Genomic DNA, 8,510 nt, shown 5'->3' on the forward strand with positions numbered 1-8,510 from the left:
AACTCTAAATATAATATCAACGATCCAAACCGTTCATCTTCTTGCATCCTCTAATAGATCAAGTTTTCAAAAAAGAAAATTTGATGAGAACAATGAAGCGTAAATGTAAACAACAATCAACGGTTAAATTTTGATCTATGATTTATATGATTATAGTGGCGAATTTCGAAGCTAAGCTCTTCATGAAAGTTGTAAAGCTTGTCATTACAAGCGTTTATATATTTTTTCTATATTTTTTTTACACTTCTACATCAATTAAAAAACTATTAAAGACTTTAGGTAAGTGAAAATATACTTAAAGAAAAATGTGTTTTTATGTTTTGGATGTGACAATATGGTATGTATATACTTATTTAGTATTATGTTTTTCATTTGATTATTTATTGGTTTAAAATATATTTTCCTTAACGGGTAACAGGTAGGGTCATATTACCTGTTAATATTATCGGGTCGATTTGGGGTTTGGTCATTTTACCCGTTCATTTTAACGGGTGTTACACGACACGACCTGTTAAGATATCGAGTATGACACGAAAACGACACGAACACGAAAAACACGACATGAATGCCAGATCTAATATCCATTGGTAAAGGGGTTCAATTCCAATTTATAACTAAACCGAATCACAAAGTTTGGGACGAGACGGCGGCCCTGAAAAGAGAAACAAGCAGCATATATGCACCACTAAATAGAACCGAATCATAAGGAGAATGAATGAATCTAATTATAATGTTGGCATGATGAAGACATATTTATCATAAGTGAAGAAACAAGTAGGCTTCCTAAAAGAATAACACAAGAAATATTTTACGTAGACTTTCATTTAATTATTCCATAGTTTATAATAGATAACCAAGTGACTACACAACACAAGAAATGGAAGATGTATGATTGAGAGCAACAATCAATAAAGTCAATTTTAATTTCAATGTATTCAATGTATACATGCTAAGTCTCTATCATATCAGTAGTGTTCGTTGAGATTGACAGATACATTTCTTCAAACATGTGCATCCTTTTTTTTTTTTTTTTTTTTTTTTTTGGGATTGACTTTTTCTAATACAAATTTTATTACCTACCATTCTCTTACATTTTTATCCACGATTTGACGGCCAAAGATTTATGTGCGCCCGTTTACCAAAAACAAAAAGAATTATGTGCGCCCTCAATAAGATATGCCACATTTGAAGAAATTTATTTCTGGGGAAATCTTTTCTGCGCACCAAGTGCGAACATTGTCGATAATCCTGGTGTTTACAGTTCACAATGAGTGAAGAATTACTTGAACTCCGTGTTGTGGTCGAACTGTAATATACTGCACGGGTGAGTGGACATAACCCGGGGAAAGGGTGAAGGAGTAGCGCTGTAGAATCATCGACAAAGCAATCTTTGCTTCCGTGGTTGCATGGTCCATTCCCACACAATTTCGCGGTCCCAATCCGAAGGGTAAGAATGCAGCTATGTTGTTCTCAGTGGCTTTGGCAATCCCTTCAGAGAACCGCTCCGGTTTGAAAAGGTGCGCGTCTTGTCCCCAGAGTTGAGGCTCATGGTGAATTGCTAGACTTGGGATGAACAGTTCAACATTGGCCGGAACAATGAGATTTCCGAGTCTAACTTCCCTTCCAACTTTCCTTGCAATCGAAACAAGAGGAGGATATAACCTTAGAGACTCATTGATGATCATACTCATCTGCATGCATCAAAATGAAAACGAAAGTTAGTCAACGAATTAAATCAGGACTCCAAGCTTAAGAAAGTTGAAATTTCACCATAAAACCAATTGGTAATATGAAAAGTAATCCAATTACATTCTCACTCTCAACACACATTCTCACGTGTGACGAATTTTTAAACCTAATGTAGGCAATACAAATCGGATGACGTGGAACATGTGTGGCCGCTGGGCTTTACACATGAGACAACTTGCTCTAGTACTATGAATAAAGTTGAGGTTTCACCATAAAACCAATTGACATTATGAGGAGTAGCTTAATTACTTATAAATGCATGAAAAGTCACTTTTTTCTCGATGTAAGATTCTGTTTGGACTTGATTTTACACCATCGGCCCAAGTAATCGAGACCGTTGGGTACGCATAGTTCTAGATCGTCGAATGGAATAGTAAAGATAATTTTAAAGGATAATATTATGATTTTTACTTAAAAAATTTTCTTTTGTGAGTTATCTTGACATATTCTTGAATGTGATAAGATAAGATGCAAATTATACCTCCAAGCAAGCGGAACACTCCGGATTAATTTGGAGTTGTTAGCAGTGCAGCGGATTAGAACTGCTTGAGTGTATCTTCAGAAGATTGACATCACATTCGTTGCATGCACCTAGTCTAAAAGTATGGGGGAATGCCAAGATAAAAGTTTGGATAATGGTGACATTTAAGAAGCCTAGGGTGGCTAGGTCTTTTTAGGGTGATGATGATGTTGTCAGACATTATCAAATCAAAGACTAATTGCTCAGAAGAGATTGCACACAAGAGATAGAATTGAAAAGCAATCCGTGGGATATTAAAAATAATATTCTGAGGAATATTATTTTAGCTTGGATGTCGCAGCAGATATACAGCTATTATAAATACAAGAGGTCGTGCACCATTCAAAATGACCTCCAATTCAACACACAACTGCCATGCGCAAACTCTCTCAACAACTTTGAGATTTTTTATCTTCTCTTTTCGCTGACACATCTTCCGTTGGCATCAACAGCACTGTGAAAGCAACCGGTGATATCTTCAGTCGGCATAGATAGCTCTGTCGTCGTAGAATCAGCTGATCTCGTAGCATCTTTCGTTGGCATCAACAGCACTGCGGCAAGGACGGTTGGTTATCTATCAAAGTCTCGGTCGAGAAGGATTTTCGAATCCTTATTGGTCGGGGTCATCTCATTAGCCTTCTCGGCGAAGTGAGGTGTTACAAGTTATTACATTCGGCACATTGAAAGCCGAATTTGATATTGAACTTCACAGAACTAGCAGCCTTGTCTTTAGGCTCTAGAACCCGTAGGCCGAAAGTGTTCCTTCCTCGACCGCAGTCGTAAGATTCAGAAGTCAGCAGCGCACCCAACGTAACATTAACAAATTTTACTCCTCGGCCGAGCTTGGCCGACGAGTTGACACGCCCCGCATTCACCGAAGGATGTAGTTAGCTCGTAGATTACTCGGCCTGCACGCCACGTAGGCTTGGTAGTTTTTAGGGTCAACATTTTGGCATGCCCAGTAGGACACAGTGCTAAAACTACGAAGTTCACATGATCTATCTCGGCCAGGCTTCATGGGATGAGTGTCATCGCCTATTAAAGAAGCAAAAACAACTTCTCGAGAGATTGAGAAGAATTTCTGAAAGGCAAGAGACCGGGGGGGGGGGGAAATTTCCACTCCGGTCACAACCAATATTCGTCATAAGAAAATTGTTAATTTGGTCGAAGAACAAAGGCCACCTATTTTTTCAGTTGAGACTGAAAGTGTGGTAGGCCTAGAAGCAAAAGTTCAAGTTTCTGAGCCACAAATCGACTTAGAAAATGATTCGTCAGAGGAGTGCTCCAATGACGAATAAGGCCGAGACATAGGCCTAGCCGGAAAAACCACGCCAATTGATATGATTATTGGCGATAAAGCCGATATGGAGAAATCTTATTCGATTAAATTGTTTGAGTTAAAAGCTGAAATTGGTGAAATTATTATGCCCAGGGGGCGTAGTAATTGTTCAATACATTCGGCAGCCGATGATAAAAAATATTTCGCCAAGTCAAAAGTATTTGGAGGTGATTCTTTATTCGGCCTAGAGCAAAATCAATTTCAAAATTTTGTTATTACAAGATCTTGGTTTGGAATAAAGCATCGTTGGCCTCCTCCTGACTATGGTTCGGCTACTTTTATTTCCATTTAGAAAAAAAAGTAAAAAAAAAGAATAAATTATTTTCTTAATCATCTGGCTAATTAAGCCGATGCATAAGAAAATAAGGGGGCAACAACACTGCGGCGGCCTAAGAAAATTGTTAATTTGGCCGAAGAACAAAGACCACCTATTTTTTCGGTCGAGACTGAAAGTGTGGTAGGCCTAGAAGCAAAAGTTCAAGTTTCTGAGCCACAAATCGACTTAGAAAATGACTCGTTAAAGGAGTGCTCCAATGACGAACAAGGCCGAGACATAGGCCTAGCTGGAAAAACCACGCCAATTGATATGATTATTGGCGATAAAGCCGATATGGAGAAATCTCATTCGGTTAAATTGTTTAAGTTAAAAGCTGAAATTGGTGAAATTATTATGCCCAGGGGGCGTAGTAATTGTTCAATACATTCGGCAGCCGATGATTAAAAATATTTCGCCAAGTCAAAAGTATTTGGAGGTGATTCTTTATTCGGCCTAGAGCAAAATCAATTTCAAAATTTTGTTATTACAAGATCTCGGTTTGGAATAAAGCATCGTTGGCCTCCTCTTGACTATGGTTCGGCTACTTTTATTTCCATTTAGAAAAAAAAAATAAAAAAAAAGAATAAATTATTTTCTTAATCATCTGGCTAATTAAGCCGATGCATAAGAAAATAAGAGGGCAACAACATTGCGGCAATCCAAATATATATATATTAGTTGGCCGAGGAAGTAATATAAATTTGCTAAGAAGATGTGATATTGCAACATGTATTTCATTGTGTGTTTTCTGTCGAGAGTAAAAAAAAAAAAATTTATTTTCTTCACCATTCGGCTATTCAGCCGATGCTTAAGAAGATGGTATAATTGGCATTGCTGACTTTGATTGGTCGAGCTGCCAGTTTTCTCAATAGGCCGAGGTGTCACGAATAAGAATTTATTTTCTCAACCACTTGGCTTAAAAAGAAAAACAGTCATGGGGGCCGAAACAAAACATTTTGGCCGAAGTCTAGGTTAGGCCAAAGTCAAGAAAAGTAAGAAAGAATTCGGCCGTAATTGCGGTTGAGATTATGTGCATTGCTGACATGGGATTAATATATATACATCGGCATCACATCGAGCAGTCAGGCTACATGCTATCAGGTTTAATATGCATATATATATATATATATATATATATATGGCTTAAAATAAGGTGGCAACTTGAAACAATATATTAAGTCGAGGTCGCTGAGGTTGAGAAAAGTAAAAGGTCGCCGAAGTCGAGTAAATAATATATAAAAAAAGATTGGCCGAATAGAACTTATTTTACACCTCGGCCTTGGTGTTTCTCGGCCTGCATTTGTTGATGTTCAAGACAAGCCCTTCTTGAGAAGGTTCAGTCACTTTTATTAGTTATTAGTATATAACACACATGCCGAGCTCGGTGAGGCATTATTGCCGAGTGCTAGTGCTATCGTCCATGGGGTCATTCGGCTTGCCATGCATATATATCTGAGCAGGGCTTCAAGACTTCGACCCCGTTTTGGTTTTTCTCGGCCAGCTCGTCGAGGTTTCTTTCTAGACGTGTTAAGTTATAGAGTGGATTCCTCAACCATATATTTCTTCGACTGCGCTAATTTCCTTAACCATTTGGCTTTTGGGCCGAAGCTCAAGGAAACTAGGGGGCAATGTTTGGACCCGATTTTACACCATCGGCCCAAGTAATCGAGGTCGTTGGGTAAGCATGGTTCTAGATCGTCGAATGGAATAGTAAAGATAATTTTAAAGGATAATATTATGATTTTTACCGTAAAAATTATCTTTTGTGAGTTATCTTGACATATTCTTGAATGTGATAAGATAAGATGCAAATTATACCTCCAAGCAAGCAGAACAGTCTGAATTAATTTGGAGTTGTTAGCAGTGCAGCGGATTAGAACGGCTTGGGTGTATCTTCAGAAGATTGACATCACATTCGTTGCATGCACCTAGTCTAAAAGTATGGGGGAATGCCAAGATAAAAATATTGGATAATGGTGACATTTAAGAAGCCTAGGGTGGCTAGGTCTTTTTAGGGTGATGATGATGTTGTCAGACATTATCAAATCAAAGACTAATTGCTCAAAAGAGATTGCATGCAAGAGATAGAATTGAAAAGCAATCCGTGGGATATTAAAGATAATATTCTGAGGAATATTATTTTAGCCTGGATGTCGCAGCAGATATACAGCTATTATAAATACAAGAGGTCGTGAACCATTCAAAATAACCTCCAATTCAACACACAACTGTCCTACGCAAACTCTTTCAACAACTTTGAGATTTTTTATTTTCTCTTTTCGCTGACACATCTTCTGTTAGCATCAACAGCACTGTGAAAGCAACCGGTGATATCTTCAGTCGGCATAGATAGCTCTGTCGCTGTAGAATCATCCGATCTCGTAGCATCTTCTGTTGGCATCAACAGCACTGCGGCAAGGACGGTTGGTTATCTATCCAAGTCTCGGCGAAATGAGGTGTTACAAGTTATTACATTCGGCACATTGAAAGCCGAATTTGATATTGAACTTCGCAGAACTAGCAGCTTTGTCTTCAGGCTCTAGAACCTGAAGGCCGAGAGTGTTCCTTCCTCGGCCGCAGTCGCGAGATTCAGAAGTCAGCAGCGCACCCAACGTAACATCAACAAATTTTACTCCTCGGCCGAGCTCGGCCAACGAGTTGGCACGCCCCGCATTCATAGAAGGACGTAGTTAGCTCGTAAATTATTCGGCCTGCGCGCCACGTAGGCTTGGTAGTTTTTAGGGTCAACAGATTCATACTCCCAAAACAAACAACTGAACATTTTTGTCACTTAGACAAGCAATAAAATTGTGTGACTTCTTACTGTTTTCAGTTTGGCAAGTCCATCGGCATTTGGAGTTTGTTTGCCAAATAATTGCAGAACCTCCTTTTGTGTGCTTCAAAGTTCAAACTGCCAATCCGTATGGAAAGCCAGAAGAAAGACAGTCCAAGCCAGCAAAGTATTAGTGGTTTCTTGTCCAGCAAAATAAAATGTCTTGCATTCATCAACCAAATAGTCAACCGAAATCCTTTGCTTGTCATTGGCATCATGGCGAGCCTTTACAAGTAATCCAAGAAAATCACTCCCAAAGCCGTCTTCTCCTCCACTCGTTGCCTTCTCTTCTCTTTTCTTAACAATTTCTAATATGCTATCTCGTATTCCTTTCTCGATCTTCTTTGATTCGACCTCATTGCTGGTTTTAAAAAACTTGCTGCAATATAAAATGAAACATTAAACTCGAGAAGGATACATAATCTTCCTAAATGCTGAATTTAGTTAGAAGGAAAATACCTGATGCCAGGAAACCTGAGTTTGAAATTATGTTTAAATATAAAGAAAAATAACTTCATCAACATCTCGAAAACATTCTTCCCTTCTAAGTAGCTGCTACCAAATGCTGTCCTCGAAACGACTTCTGAAGTCAACAACCTAAATTCCTCAAACACTTCGATTTCTTTTCCTTCATGATCTTTCCACCTTTATAGCATTGTCTCAACACTAGTTGTCATCGTCGGAATCATACTCTAGTAAAAACAACACCATATTGCAAAATTATATAATTCGCTTTGAATTTATGCTTTTTCTTAGTACTGTTTGCAAGAATTACCAATAACTGTAAGTCTGCATAACTTACTCTTAAGATATCTCCATGGAAGGCATGGTTGGCGAACTTTCGCAGTTTCCCCCATTTTTCACCTTCAGTTGATGCAAGGCCATCTCCCAATAGTTTCTTTACATAAGGTGGAGGCTCCCTTTTCGGATAAGCTCGCTCTTTGTTATTTAGTATCTCTTTCCACAACTCAGGTCCCCCAATAACTAGTTGAGCTTGGGTACCATACCACTGCAGAAAGCTCCTCCCTGTCGTAGAAAAAAGAAATTGCCAAATTATTTCTTTCAAACTACGGTTAATTATAAACTAAACTAGGTTATCACCATATATCTTGGTCCAGGAGTGAATATGAGGTTGAACTGTGGACTGTATGTCATGTGATAAATTCAAGGGCCTTCCCATTGCTTCGCTTTTCATGCTCACGATTTCTTTGGTGCTTCCGTGGACAAGCCTGTAAGAAGGACGCCTTTGATTCCCTGCAAAGCGAGCGAATTTTGAATGCGATTTGGAGTCTACCATAGTTTGAAAGATCTTGATGAGAGCTAAGAGAATGAATAAACACAGAAAGCTCAAAAGAGTGATCACCGGATCTCCAAACCAAATCATTTCGTTACTGTTTTTCTCTTTTGCTATGCCTCTGAACCTACTGATCATTCCCTCCCCAAGTGAAATTTCCCTGCTCCTTATTTATAATTTGATTCATTGGATACTTTTGGTAAATGATTGTGACACATTCAAGATGCCACTTTTGTTTCTAGCTATCTTCTGACCCTAAAAATTATTATTTGGTGGGGAACAAAGGAGATCGGCTAATTTGTTAAATATAATTACTCCATGATTGTTCACGTCTACAATTTTGGTTGGTCAGAAGAATAAAATTGATACTAGACAAAAGGCAAATGATAGTGTACAAACAAGGCGCCAAAGTAACAGGCAATCAAGATCAGAGAGAGCTTCACCAAGCCAGCATGGCTA

At 38.5% G+C, this 8,510-nt stretch overlaps 1 pseudogene; it reads right to left on the reverse strand.

The window, feature by feature from the left end:
• Positions 1–1,154: 1,154 nt before the first annotated feature.
• Positions 1,155–8,316, reverse strand: LOC103402791 (cytochrome P450 CYP749A22-like; annotated as a pseudogene).
• Positions 8,317–8,510: the final 194 nt, after the last annotated feature.

The sequence above is a fragment of the Malus domestica genome, chromosome 16 (assembly GCF_042453785.1).
Source record: "Malus domestica chromosome 16, GDT2T_hap1".
Taxonomy (NCBI): Eukaryota; Viridiplantae; Streptophyta; class Magnoliopsida; order Rosales; family Rosaceae; genus Malus; species Malus domestica.